This window comes from Manis pentadactyla, chromosome 6, assembly GCF_030020395.1.
Source record: "Manis pentadactyla isolate mManPen7 chromosome 6, mManPen7.hap1, whole genome shotgun sequence".
NCBI lineage: Eukaryota > Metazoa > Chordata > Mammalia > Pholidota > Manidae > Manis > Manis pentadactyla.
In genome coordinates, this window is record NC_080024.1 from 34,732,513 (window position 1) to 34,748,105 (window position 15,593).

General features: G+C 37.8%; 1 protein-coding gene across 5 annotated transcripts in view; it reads left to right on the plus strand.

Moving 5' to 3' along the window:
- The first annotated feature begins 72 nt into the window (after nt 1-72).
- TRAK2 (trafficking kinesin protein 2) overlaps nt 73-15,593 on the plus strand; it is a 69,116-nt gene continuing 53,595 nt past the window's right edge. For all 5 annotated transcript variants that reach the window (XM_057503694.1, XM_057503696.1, XM_057503695.1 and 2 more), the window contains exon 1: nt 73-349. The gene's annotated coding sequence lies outside the window, so the exon portion shown is untranslated. The remainder of the gene's footprint in view (nt 350-15,593) is intronic.

Genomic DNA, 15,593 nt, shown 5'->3' on the forward strand with positions numbered 1-15,593 from the left:
TTGGGGGCGGGGCAGACGCCCAACAACTCTGGAGGGTGAGGGGCGTGGCCGACAGGAAACTACGATTCCCAGCAGGTCGTGCGCTGGCGCCGTGGAGGCTCCTGGGAGAGTGGGTGTCCTTTGCTCTTCCGAAATTGTGTGGGGGCTGCCATTGACCCGATGTCAGTGCAAAACTAAGTCGCCGAGTGGTGATGATGTGAAGTCGTCCTTCGGTCTCTGCCACGCCCGGGCGGTTTCTGGCAGCGGCAGCCGCGTCGGCTGCTGCTCGCAGGCTAACCGGCGCTTTACACGCTTCCCACTGCGGGAGAGCGGGTGGAGGACGGAGGACGCCGGATGCCGGGCCAATCCTGTAAGTAACCTTTCCGCGCACGACCCGAACTTGCCCTTGCCAACTTCCCCTGCGGACGGAGGAGCCTCCCCGCTCGGTGCTCCTCCCGGTCCTCGGAGGTCACCCGTGGACGCCAGTGCCAGAGGCTGGGTACCGAAGGGCTAGGTCATCGCCGGGTCCGCGTCCCGCGGTGGGAAGTGGGTTGTTTCCAAGTGTGGGTGTGAAGGGATGGGCCCTGGGCTCTGGCCTTCGAGTTCACCCTACTGCGTCTCTAAGAATTGGCAGCATCTCATGCTCCAGCATCAGACTGGAGCCCCATCCCTGAGCGATGAGCTTCTTTAGTGTCTGGATGTTAAACCTTAAGCCTCAGTCACCATCTGGGATGTGGCCGAGAGGAAGAGGGTATTGAAAAAGCCCTATGTTGAGTCTTCTTAGGCTTTTCTTGCAGTTGACTTTGAGCCAGAACCACGTCTTTTAAAAGAAATAGTTGACTTTAGTTTCAAGCGTTAAATGGTGGGTATTGGCGGATGTCCTTTTTAGGACCAGCAAATCTCTCAAACACTTGAAAAACTCCAGGGTCATTATTATAATAGTGCTGAACTCAGTTATTTTTCCCAGAACCTTTTATTTAAACCTGCGGTTTCTGCTCCGGAATAACAGAAACTAACTTTCCACTGAGCTATACTGGATCATTAGGAATAAAATAGAAATTTTCCAGTTTCATAAAAATTTATTTCAGTATAATTTTTCCCGACCTTTGAATCTTTGCTGTGGAATTGGAAGTCTGAGCGACAGTGATCTCCAAATAGCTTGTTAACGGTAGGAACGTGACACTTCAAATTGTGAAGGACATTTGGTGGTGAGAAAGAGCATGGATGAAGACACTTTATCGTCTCAGCAGTTATTCTGGCTTTCTACTTTTAGAAACAGAATAGAATAGTTCAACAAGTCCCAGATATCAGCAAACACATAATATATGAAAGACAGTGTTTTGTTATTTTACAGATTTTTATTCATATGAAGAAAAGGATCAGAGAAAACAAACATTAAAGTACTTTGAATCGGCCACCACTCCAGTCCTGAGCTCTACATACATTTGCTCACTTAATGACTATAATAACCCTGTTGTACTACTCTGAGGCTCAAAGACTTGCTTATCTAAAAGTGGAGATTCCAATTTAGAGCTGCCTTGCTTCAAAGTTACAGGTGAAGTAATTTGTACCTACATCAGAAATTACTGACCTTAAAAGTTGGATGATTTAAAAGTATTTCCCAGGTTATTTCCTAATACTGATTCCTACACACCTTGGACATCTAGAGTAAGTCCTGAACCTCTGCTTTAGTACTTTTGAGCAAGTTGTGCTGTCTGCTTGCAATTCCCATCCCTCACAGAGCTGCTCATTAAGATCCTAAAACCCCATTCCAAATTTATCTCAGTTTATTTAGGTAAGACATGATAGGATTGGATTTTCATCTCAAAGGTTCTTTCAGGTTCAGAGGTTTAGTGATTCTGTAATTGGAAATATGAGTCAGGGACTGTTCTCCACTGATAGTGATTAACATCTATAGTTACGAAGAATGAAAAAACTTGTTTCCTAAAAATTTTACATCAATACCCAAAATATGTCAAACACCAACATTAGGAATGAGACAGATGATAATGTATTATTTCATGTTTATATAATCTGTCTTTTAACCTTTTTAGGTACCATCCTGTTTAGTTGGTAAGAAATTCAAGGCATTAAAGCAGTACTCAACCTTTAAAATGACTTAGTAATTGAAGGAGCTAAATTATTCATGGTTTCCAGTCATACTTGTTAAGACCTGCAGTGTTCATGTAATAATAGGAAACATTTGTATAATATTTACTATGTGTTAGATACCTGTCTAAATGTTTTGCATATTTTAACTTACATTCATAGTAGCATTATGAGGTATTTTTACAGATAAGCAACAGAAGCAAAAGATAAGTTAACATACTCAAGGTCGTTCAGTTACTAAGCAGTGGAGCAGGGTGTCAATCCCAGGCAAACTCGGAATCTTTACTCTGACATTTATTGAGCACCTGCTGTGTATCAACCCCACAATTGAATGGTTTTATTATAATTAGGTTATTTATCATAGCTACCTTATAGAGGATGAAAGTGCAGCATTTAGTGACTTGCCCAAAGTCACAAGATAAGTAAATGGTAGAGCCGGGATTTGAACCCATCCTTGCCTTTCTTCAAAGTTCATGTTCTTTCTTCTATTTTCCTTCAATAATTTAATCTTTATTAAATACCTTTGATGGGCTAGACACTGTGCTAGATGCTGGGGATTTAGTCTCTGCTTTTAAGAAATACAGTCTGAAGACAGATGATTGTAGTAGTGTTTTACTAGGATAGCAGCATACAGAGGTACTATGGGAATAGAGAGAAAGGGTGGTGGAATCTGCTTCAGGTGGGAAGGCTTGGGCCAGTCTTGGAAAAACAAATGGGACTTAGCCTGGGCAAAGAAAAGGAGAAGGGGTTGGTATGGGCTGAATGGTAACCCTCCAAAATCCATATGTTGAAGCCCTAATCCCCATAACCTCAAGAATGTGACTATTTAGAGATGGGGACTTTAAAACCATGAGTAAGTTAGACCTTTAGGGTGGGTCATAATCCCTTTTGACTGGTGTCCTTATAAGAAGAAGAACTTTGGACACAAAGAGAGACACCAGGAATGTACACACAAAAGGGGAAAAAAAAACATGTGAGGACATGTCAAGAAGGTGGCCATCTACAAGCTGCAGGAGAAACCAAACCTGCTGGCACTGTGATAGTGGATTCCAGCCTCCAGAATTATACGATAATAAATTTCTGTTGTTTAAGCTCCTAGTCTGTGTCTGTTGTAGTTTTTATTATGGCAGCCCTAGCAAACTAATATAGGGCATGTTCTAGCAAATGGAATGACATACAAAGATTCTTTGAGGTGTGACCAGGTGACTAGGTTTCATGGTAAGAAGTGTTGAGAAATGAAGCTGGAGACTAAGCTGGGCCATATGAGGACGATTTTTTTTTTTTGAGAGGGCATCTCTCATATTTATTGATCAAATGGTTGTTAACAACAATAAAATTCTGTATAGGGGACTCAATGCTCAATGCACAATCATTAATCCACCCCAAGCCTAATTCTCGTCAGTCTCCAGTCTTCTGAAGCATAACGAACAAGTTCTTACATGGTGAACAAATTCTTACATAGTGAATAAGTTCTTACATGGTGAACAGTACAAGGGCAGTCACCACAGAAACTTTCGGTTTTGATCACGCATTATGAACTATAAACAATCAGGTCAAATATGAATATTCGTTTGATTTTTATACTTGATTTATATGTGAATCCCACATTTCTCCCTTATTATTATTATTATTATTATTGTTTTTTTTTTTTTTTTAATGCTGAAGTGGTAGGTAGATGCAAGGTAAAGGTAGAAAACATAGTTTAGTGTACGAGAGCAAATGTAGATGATCAGGTGTGTGCCTGTAGACTAAGTATTAATCCAAGCTAGACAAGGGCAATTAAAACATCCACGGATGCAGAAGATTTCTCTCAAAACGGGAGGTGAGGTTCTAAGCCTCACCATATGAGGACAATTTTGTATGGCTTACTAGGGAGTTTCAACTTTACCCTTAGGATATGGGATGGAGGGGATTTGTAGCAATGGATAAACGTCAGATCTGCACTTTAGAAAGACTAGTCTGTGAGCCTGCAGAGGATAGATTAAAGGGGGTAAGACTGGAGGCAAGGAGTCCCGTTAGGGGTCAGCTGCAACAGGAAGTTGAGCAATTTTCTCAGAATATTGAAATGTCAAACTAAAACAGAACCATTGTTAACCTAAGGAAGATTTTTAAAGGGCACAGTTAACCCTTAGGTCATACGTAAAAAGATTGAGGAAGAATTTGTATATACCTGTTTTATACCTAGAGATGGGCTTTGCTTGTGACATTTTGCTTTCTGTATATAAAGCTGGACTCAGCTGTCACAGAATTTCCAGTATTTCTCCACTGCATTTAGTAGACACTTTTTTATGGTGCTTAAACTATTATAAGCCAAGTCCTCCAACAGCCTTATGAGCTACTGAATATTACTATCTCCATTTTATACATAAAGATACTGAAGCATGAGAGGTTAAGTAACTAACATAGTCACATAGCTAATAAATGTAAGTGTTAAGATCCATACTTAAGTAGTCTGTTTTCAGAGTCTGTGCTTCTAGCCATTATACTATGCTGTTGCCATATATTATTTATCAAGATCTTCAACTGCCTAGGAAAGGGTGAGGGAGGAAAACAAAAATAAATTGGGTATGTTTATCATAGGGAGTATACATTTTAAGAGGAAGTAAAACAATTACAAGTTTTAAAAAAGTTTTAGAGAAAAGTACAGAGTATTGAGGCAAAGCTTACTTTGAGTTGGGGCTGCTGGGAAACTTGATAGAAAAAGTGGCATTGGAACTGGGGTGTTAGACCACATGCTAAGAATGGTTAGACTTTGGATTTGCAGAGGGGAGAGGACATTAATGGTAGGAGAAATGGCATGGACAAAGTTACACAATGGAAAGTTCCTGGTGTGCTTAGAGAACTAGTAAGTACCATCTTTTGGCTGGAATATATTATGTAGTTAGATAAGCCAGTTTTGGGGGCACAGGGACAGCAGATGTCTAAGAGGACTCTTAGGGAATGAGGGACAAGGAAAATCATGAGGTTTTAAGCTGAAATTGAGTGTATACTGGAAGTAATCGTCCTTTACGGGAAGATAAAGTTCATCTAGTCCCAACTTAAAAATTAACAAACCCTGTCTTTACTGTCTCACAAATCCCTCTTACTGTTTCCATTCACCTAGTTTATGCCTTTATTACACTAATTCAGACATAATGTAATACATTTCTTAATTATTTTTCTGTTTCTAACATTTCTGAAATTTGTCCTGTATTCTAACCCCAGATTTATTTCTGAAATGTCACTTTCCATTTAGAAACCTGTTCCCTGTGGAATCAAGTGCAGACTTCTTGATCTGAACTTGTCAAATTTTCCCACACACTTTCCCCATAATTATTTTTACTTAAGTTTGTCTGTACACTCCTGCCAAACTGGCTCTGTCTGGTCTTTGTTTTAGGGACTTTTTTTTTTCTTTTTCTGTTACCTACCAGTTACTCCCATTCTCATTATCCAAGTCTTCCGATCCTTGAGGAATCCACTTAAATCTTACTGCCATGTGAAGCCCAACCACTTCATCTGGAAAAGAGCTCCCCCTATCTATAGAAAATTATATTCTAATACTCATTAAATACTTCTCTGGTAATGTTATCTTGTTTTCTTAGATCTTCAATCATTAGATCTTAGATCTAATCTAGATCATGGAGGTCATTAGAGATCTCACCATCTAATCTTAGATATCTTAGATCTTTAACTTCCCTTAGGGGAAAGGCTGTTGTATTCTACTTTTTATCTCTTTTCAGTACTTTTAGTTTAGAGGCACTTATTGAAAGCTGATTGGCCAGTTGTTAATTGGGGTCATTTTATTGAAGTTTCTTCTATAACTGACTTGTTAATATGTAATACTCTGGCTTTATTTCTAGCTTTACTACTGACTCACATAACCTTGGGGATATCCTGCTTAACTACCCTGTATTATGATTTAATCATGCTAGAAAATGAGCATACAGAGTCTACCCCTGGTACCTCGGTAGAAGTAAGTTGTGTGGTAAAGATCATTGATAACTTTGAAGCTTATCCATATGTTTCTGTCAGTGTTTCCCAAACTTCCAGTTCTTTCTCTTTTGAAACCTTTCTGACAAGTAATGATGAAGGAGGGAATAGTTCAAATAAAATAAGGTCTAATTTAAGAGTGTTATACTATGTTGTGTAACCATGGGCTTGATCGATTATGTGTGTTAATGGTGAAAGAATTCACCCACCTGTTCAATTACTAATTCATTTCAACAACAAAAATTTAGATTGAGCTGCTTCAGTTCTTGCCATTATATTCCTTTCTGATCAGCAAGGAAGAGGAGAGAGAGAAGATAGGACTTCCCCCTTTCTTCCTGGAAGAGAACTTCTAGGAAGTAAATTGTAATATATGTTGTGAAAGACATAAATTAGATGCCAAGTTAATAAGTAAAGGTGGCAGGGGAGGCTACTTTAGATCAGGTAGACTGGTGACTTCTCTCTGAGGATGACTTTTTAGCTGAGACCTGCAGAATGAGTAGTTACCCTATAAAGAACAAGACAGAAGAAGTATATTCCAGGTACAGAGTCCCAGAGATAGGAGAGAATGTGATGAGGAAGTAAAAAGAAATGACAAAAGGCCTTGTGTCTCTGGCTGAGTATGAGCAAGGAGGATAGTGGTGCAAGATAGGGAAGAGAAGTAGTTGGGGGCCAGACTAGGCCAGACCTTGTAGACTGATTTGAAGTGTGGATTTTATTCTAGGTATTATGAGAATCCCTGATTTTTTTTAAATAAGGGATTTAGTTTTAAAAATATTATTGTTGACTTATGAAGAATAGAGAGGAGCAAGAAATTAAGCATGGGTCCTGTTCGGAGGTTGGTTCGTGGGCTAGGAGATAATGATGGCTTGAATTAGGATAATAGAAGAGGAGATGAAGAGAGGTGGATACATTTCAGATATTTATTGATACAGGATTTGGTAATGGATTGGATATGGCAAAGTGAGAGAAAGGAGGCATCTACTGTTCAGTGGATCAGTTCAGGAATTATAATCAGCCTGTGAGAATTTGAGTGGAGCTCCGGAAGAAGTCTTAAGAGCCAGATTGGAAGTTGCTGCTAACACTGAAGAGATTATTTAATCTACGGTGGTGGTTGGTTTGCGAAAAGGTAAATGAAAAACAATGGTAAATGAGAAACAGTACAGAACATAGTCACAATTGGAGCTCTGGGAAACGCCAATTTGTAAGGATGAAGCGGAGAGAGCTGAGTGGTCCAGTGCAGGGATTTGAGAAAGAGCATTCATTGTGAGATATGGGTTCCAGGAGAGCCTCAGGAGGAAAGCCAGAGGAACAGTGTTGAACCAGAGATGATAGGAGGTGACAGCTAAGAAAGTATGATTGGATCAGTTGGCAGGGACTGTTGGTGACTGAAGGGAAAGTGGTTTTAGGAAAAATCAGGTTGTAGTGGGGTTGAGGTATGATGGTGATGGGGAAAGGAAAATGAATGCTCCTTGAAGAAGCTTGGCTGGGGACAACTTGGCAGTACTAAGAGGGGAGCCCAGGATCTTGGGGAGGAGAGATTCAAAAATTTTTATTTTACCTGTTTTTAATAAAATGTAAGATTTTTGAGCATAATAATAGGCCAAGGAAGAGGGTAAAGCTAGTGAAAGATGGGGATAACCAGTGGAGCAAAGTTTAGAGAAAGCAGGAGTAAATTCTTTTAAACATGTAATTAATTATTTTTAACTGGGTGGACGTGTGCACATGGTAGAAAAACTGAAAGGTGTCTGATGAAAATAAATTCCTTTTCCCCTTGTCTCCTAAGAGATTGTTTATTTATACTCCCATGAAGTGTGTAAGTGCATGATTTGAGATGGTTTGCATTTCATTTTCAGAGTTTGGAGAGAAAGCCAGCTACAGATTATATGGACTTATTGGTGGGAGGAATGAGAGTAAGAGAGATGAAGAACTGGTAAGGAATCAGAGATGAGTGAGAAAGATGTCGTAAGGACTTGTCTCAGAAAAGAAGGACATTTAAGAGGATAATGGAGGGCATGCCTGTGGTGGGAGGCCATGGTTGATGAGTGAATTTAAAGCAGCCCCGTTGCACATGGTTTTGTGACCTTTTCAGGAGAATTAACTACTCCTTCATATTTTAAAAGCATGTCAACTTAGAAAATGGACTTCTCAAAAATTCATCACTTATGTAAATACATGTTTGGGATCCAAGCGCCAAAGCTTTGCTTTCTGCTCATATTGCTGTCAGTTGTGGGTATGTTATGTTTAGCGCTTTGGGGTTTCAGGCCTGTGGTATAAATCAAAACAAAGCAAAGCTTGCTGGTAAGAAAGAGCACTGTCTGTCTGAAGGAAGAAAGGGTGAGGAGGAGACTGGAAACCAGCTAAAATGTCTGAGGTGGCAATACAGTTTCTAAAGCACATACTTTAACAACTTAAAAAAAATTTCCTTTCAACCCTTCTCATTTTTTTAATTTGTATTTGCCTTTGCTTTTAGTCACGAAATCGAAAGACTACAAATGAGACTTAAATGAGCAATTGTGTGTTTTTTAAAAGAAGTTATTTCTCATTTGATGCGGGGCTCATTTTAAGTGCATTCATAAATAGCTGCAAATGCTCTTAGTGGAAAACATGATAAAACTAAGCAGTGAGCCAAAGATTCAGTTTAGCTTTCCTGTGAAACAAACTAGTTATTATAAGAAAAGTGGGTACTGTTTATTGCTATAAAAATGATAAGTCATTCTTTTAACAGCCAACTCTTATACAGAGTTTTTCATAAAGCAAGTACAGTGTTTTCCTTTGAATGTTCAGTCTTAGCTTGGTTTTGTTTTTCAAGGCAATTCATTTAATTGATGTTGGACTGAAATGTGTTAATAATCAAATTTTGTTCATAAATTTCTTCTGTAAAGTCAATGTATTGACCATTTAAATTATTCAGCTTACAGTTAGGTATGCATAGCCAGCCTACTGTGTGTCCATTGTTTTTAGATTTAGGGCATACAAAAATAAGACACCTTCATTCAAGAGCTCAAAATGTCGTGAAGAAAGTGAGCATGTAGTCTTCTGGGAACATCCAAGCAGGGGAGTCAATAAACACTGATTAAGGATTAAAATCATAATGGAAATTTTTTTAATTTCCTATTTTTTTCCATATTTGTAATCCACTCCATAATTCTCTAAGCAGTTCACAGTAAAATTCTCACAGAAGCGAGGAGGACCTATCCTTTTCTTGGGAGACAGTAAAGAAAAGGACAGAGTGTGCTCACAGCCAGCCAAGGGAACAGAGTACCAGGTGAGAAAAGCACTTGGTGACAGTGCCAGAGGCAGAGAAGGCAGCCAGCGAGCTCCCTAGTGCTGGAGAGATGACAGAACAGTGCTTCAAGGAACCAAGCCAAGGGCAGAAAAACAGGTCCTCAGGGTTCAGGCTCAAGCAGACACCTGGGTTTTCTGATAACCTGTTTATCTGGTTCTCCACCAACACAGGTTAGAAAGGAGCAAGCACGCTGGCAACAGTAAATTGTGATGGTTGATAGCCTGACAGTAAGGGAGAAAACAATTAGAGGTAGACTTAAAATTGCCAAAAAATTAGCAATTTTGAGGCCATTTATTGTAGGGAGAAAGGGCACTTTAAAAACTTATAATCATGGAGGATAGTACTGCAGTCACTATATTGTAATACAGGAATTGCTAGTCTTGTAATGACCCTGAGCCATCAAATTCTTTTGACCTATTCTAAGGACTGTTCCCCGTTCCTGTGGCAGTTTATCAGACTTTGCTCATTACAATGGATTAACTTTAGTGGGGAAACATCTTAATACCAATATTTTTAAAATAAGAAAACCATGGGGAAAAAAGCATTAACAGTTTTGTGTGTTTTGCCACAGTTGTGTCAAACCCATCTCTAGGGAATGTTTGCAACTTCACTGTAACTCATGGGCTTAATTGATAAAGCCCTGCATATTGTTCACATCTCTTACTGAAACCCGTGAGAGGCGCATGTAGATTTTTGCATATTGGGCTAAGAAAGAAAAGCCTTCAGTTTTCAAATGCTGCAACAGTCTCATGTTTCTCTTGTAGTTTTATTTTTCTCCATACTACAGATTGCAAGGGTGTAACTTGACTACAGATTGATTCATGCTTTTAACAGATATTTATTGAATGCCTTGCATTTGCAAGATAAGGTGTATATAGGAGGACTTTAATTTAATAGAATAAGAATTTATTTTGATCTGTATTCCACTTATTTTTGTAGCAGCTTAGAACAAGTAACAGAATATTCCCAATTTACCGTAATACATGTATATTATTTTCTTGATAACTAGAAGAGCCCATTTGAAAGCAAAATCAAACTCAGATTTAGAGTTGTCTTATTAAAGAAATGTATGATATACATAAAAACAGGTCATTCTGCTTCATTGAAAAAACGGCCAACTTTGGGTTCAGAGGACTTACTTCTAAAAGCAAATATAAACCACTTAATAAATTGGGGACTTGCTTTTTTTTCTTTATTCAGGAATCAGTATGTTTTCATAAAAGTTTTTTTAAAAGTATGGCATAGAAAGATAGGATCATGTTAGAATTATCTCTAAGGTTTTCTCAGACTGAGCACACTTGCTGCCCCCCCATACTCCTAGTCTCTTGCCAGTAGAACTCTGAGGGTAGAGGCCACAATTTTGGGGAAACAGTCTTGAATTTGATTCTTGGCTCTTACTAGCTTGGGTAAGTTAATTCACCTCTAAGCTTCAGGTTCTTATCTATAGAGTGGTGAGATTAATACATCCATATCTTGTGGTTGTTGTGAGGATTAAAGGGGATCATGTGCGGAAAGTGTTTAACCCAATTGCCTAGCACGTAGTAAGTGCTTCATCAGTGTTAGCTATTATTATTGGGAAAGATTGAATTTGGAACAAAATTAAGAATATATTTCTTCATCATATATTTTTCATTTGAAACACAGCAAGTCTTAAGTCTTTATTATAAATTGCTTACCATTTTAAGCTGATCTTAGAGAACTTCTGTGGGGCTAGTTTCATTTGGTATGTTCTACAGTAAAGTTATACATTTAATAAAGATATTTTGGTTTTTGCTTTCAGTGTCAGAAGAGCTAGTTTCTGCTCAGAAAGTCTCACAGGGCAGTGGTGTCTCCTCTTCAATTGTTTGGGTCTGGAAACTGAAGTTTTCTCGATGTACTCAAAGTAGATCAGGACTGGAAGAAAAAACATGCTGAGCAAACTTACTAAAGAATGATTAATAAGCCAGAATGTCTGCTCTCAATCGATATACAGTAGAACTGTCAAGTGAACTGCACATTCAAGTGAACTTCCCATAGTTAGTATATTTTTCCCTTATAGGAAAATCTGTGTGAATAACCAAGTTACCAGAAGTTTTTTTCATGTTTGTGCATTTAGAGATGGAGGACATTCGAAGCCTAAGGAACAGAATGCTAGGGGGATGGGGAGGGTTGGCTTGAACAGTAGTATGTTCCGAGAGCCACACAGGTTCAGAGTAGAGAAGGCTAAGGCTGGAGGACCTGCAGTAGCCCCGAACAGAGAGAAGGGCTTGAACTAAGGCCATCGCAATAGGCTTGGGGAATAAATTGATGGGACCTGGTGACTGCATGGAAAGCAGGGATTGAAAAAAGATGACTCTCAGATTTGTAGCTCTGCTGAATTTATGGTATTGATTATAAATTGGTGTTGAGAGTGTTGCAGTTTAACATCAAGAAACCACAATTTGGGCTGGATAGAGACTTGAGGAGTAATTATCATATAATTAGAAGTTAAGGAATTCAAAGTAGATGAGATTCTGAGGAGGGAAAGGAGAGAGCCCATGATAAAATCCTGAAGACCTGGGAATGCTATATTTTAATAAGATAAATGTAAGAAGACCCTGTATGGCCCCGGAAGATGACTGGTTAGCCAGAGACGGGTAAGATTCCTCAAGGGAGGAACAACCTAAGACAGGCACAGTCGCAGGGGGCCATCTGGTGAGAAAATGGGGAGCAGCAGAGGTGAGGCTTAGAACCTCCCCCCTCATGTTCTGAGAGAAATCTTCTGCATACATGGATGTTTATTGCCCTCGTCCAGCGCGGATTAACACATAGTCTACAGGCACACACCTGATCATCTACATTTGCTCTCTTACAACACTAAACTCTGTTTTCTACCTTTATCTCGTATCTACCTACCACTTCAGCATTTTATTAAAAATAATAATAATAGAGAAATGTGGTATCCACATATAAATCAGGTTTAAAAATCAAATGAGTATTCATATTTGAACTGACTGTGTATAGTTCATAATGCATTAACAAAACCGAAAGCTTCTGTGATGACTGCCCTTACACTGTTCACCATGTAACTTATTCACTATGTAAGAATTTGTACTCCATGTAAGAATTTGTTCGTTATGCATCAGAAGATTGGAGACTGACAAAAATTGGGCTTGGGGTGGATTAATGATTGTGCATTGAGTATTGACCCCCCTATACAGAGATTTGTTGTGGTTAACAACTATTTGATCAATAAATATGAGAGATGCCCTCACTATATATATATAAACAAACTTCCAATTGTAAAATAAATAAGTAACCGGGATGTAATGTATAGCATAAGGAATATAGTCAAAATATTGTAACAACTTGGTATGGTGATACCTGGTACCTAGAAATATCATGTATATAAATGTTGAGTCGCTGTGTTGTACACCTGAAACTAATGTAATGCAATGCTGTTGTCAACTACCCTTCAATAAAAAAAAAATAAAATAAAAAAAAAACAGGAAAAAAAAAAAAAACCAGACAAAGACACCACAAAAAAAAAAAAAAAAAATGTAAGAAGAGGGTTCCTAAATTGACTCAGCCACCTGTTGCTCTGTTACTGTACTCATCCAGAATGCAGTTCTCTCCTAAGATAGCCAATAGCTATATCTCAAAAAATGTTATGTGTTCTTCTTTGTTTCCTGAATTTCATTAGCAAACCAAAATCAGACATAACATGTCAATTCTCCCTCAAAAGGTAACATTAACTTAGAAGACCTGGAGTTTATTGTGACAGCTGTTTTAGAAGCAGTGACTCTTATGTCTAAACCATAACATAATTCAAATGTTTCTTAACTAGTAGAACTACATTACTAAAAGGAATATGTGTTAGAGACAGAGAATTCTAGACTCATTCTGGAATTATATGTTTATTAGTATGTTTATAATAAATACTCTACCCTGCCCATCACTCACCCCGTTTTAAGTTACACCCTGTTCCTGGTCATAACGATTGCATGTCCTGGTGCCACTGATTACTTTGTTGATCTCAGGAGCTATATTGCCTGCGGTTTTTCTTTGGGTACTTTTTGGAAATTTCTACATCTGAAAGCTTTAAGTATTGTTAAGTTTAAAATAACTGAAGGATTTAGGATCATCTTAAGCCACCAAAAGCAGGTTTACATTTGATTGTTAGAAGGGACAAAAAGGAATGAGGACACCGGTTTTCTACCTCTTGAGTTCTTTCTATTTTTTAAATTTTTACTTACTGCTATATGAAAGTACTGTTTCAAGGGATCTTAGCTATGTGATTTCAAGATAAATCCTGAAGAGCAGATTATACATTAGTATTCTAAGCCTGCCAGCATGATTATATCTGTTCAATTTATTTGTTAGTCTTCTGTGAAGTGTTTTTAGGTTTTCTTGTAATAGTATCTCTTGATTTAATCTACTACATAAGTGTTGCTAGTTAACGTTGAAAGAAAATGCTTTCTGTTCATTGGGGAAGGACTCATTTGGTTCTAGAAGTATAGTACATATTTTAGTACCCAAAGAATCTATTGCATAAAATGCCTCTGAGATGTTTTCCCCCATTTTTGGTTAAGAGAACAGGAAATCCACAGTTGTATGCCATTTACTTTGCATTAGTCACTTTTGAGAACCTATAATTGTTTTTTCCTTTCTTTAAACATTACTTTAGTCAAAGGGACATAATTTTCTATGTTTTAAAAAAGATTTAAAAATAATAGTTATGATTTTTAAATTAACATCCTAGAATATAAATTCTGGACAGCAACTGCTCTTGTGAATGAATATTTCAGTGCTGGTAGCCTAAATGTCAGCGGAGTGTCCAGACATACCTTGTATGAGCTATTGTTGGCTTAAACCTTCAGTTTCATGTCATGGCAAGTCCAAACCCTCCCTAAGATTTCTGCAAATTCTTAGAGTTCTTCTGACCTCTGAGTTACTGCCATCTGGATGGTACTCCTTACCATTGCCTTCTCTCTTCCTCTCCAGAGAAAGAAAAAACAATTATTTCCCTAGTCCTGGACAGAGCATTTGGGCCTTCTTTTTGATCCTAGAAGTTCTCATCTGCCACAAATGACCTTCCATATATTTCCCAGGAAGCGTTTCTTTCCTAAGAGGAGCTCCACTGTCCTATATTAAGATGATGAGATGTGTACCTTACTAGGTATAATCTGATAATTTGAAAAGTTATCTTCTAGTAACTCTTATTCTCTCCATTTACCAAACTTTCAGATACTTAATTAATTCATATTATAGTCAGTCTCCACTCTTTAGAAGTTCTAAGAAAATCCTATCATGAAAAAGCTTTTGCAGTATTAGAATTGAATACACTGTATAGTATTGAGTAGGTCTTTAGCCAGATGGTACAGAGAAGATAGTGCTTTCTAAAAGGATCCAGAATTTCAGATAGAGTTTAAATACCAAGTTTAAACTTGAGAAATAAGTTTCTCTTTGAGAAATAAATCAAGACTACTTGATGAATGTCAGACTGAAGTCTACCCTTTTGGGCTTTGCATTTAGTATTTTGAGCTGTTTTCTGTCCTGTTTACTTTGAATTGACATGTGACATCACTAGATTATTTTTGACTGTCAAATAATAATTTGCTTTGTTTTTCAAATTCTAAGCCAGTCTTGTTCTTTTATAGAATAAATTTGATTCTCTTTTATAGAAATTAATTTGAAAAAAAATAGGTGATAGGAAGAGGCATAAAATTAGGAATGTATAAATAGTAGTCATGCTATTTTAAGGATTTTAATATACTGTTTCTTTTTATATTTTATTGTCACTCTGGATGTGTGAATTTTCCAGATGGGTCAAATCTAATTATTTAAGCACCATAAAATGTTATCTTTTAATATTTTCTTTTAAATCCTGCTTCCCTGACTTCTTAACGAGTAGATGAGAAAATACGACTAAAACATTTTCCTCATGACTAGGGTCATATTTTGATAACTCTCACTGTACTTTGATGAGGATATAGATGTGAAATATGAAACAGAATTGCTTCTAATAATGACTAGACCTTTTTTTCTTGAGAAAGTGCCTAATATCCTTTTGCTTTTGGATTATTGGCCTAATTTTATAGAAGGTGAAGTATGGAATGTGCAACCACAGTTGTATAATGTGCCTATCTTTCTGTAAAATTAATCATTGACTCACAAGCAGTTCCTTGCCTAGAAACCTTCAGTGTTGGTCTGGTAGTTTTAGCTGTTAGTGATTTGAAGACTGATGAATCACAGACACTTATTGGAAGGCACTCATTTTCTTGCTATTCAC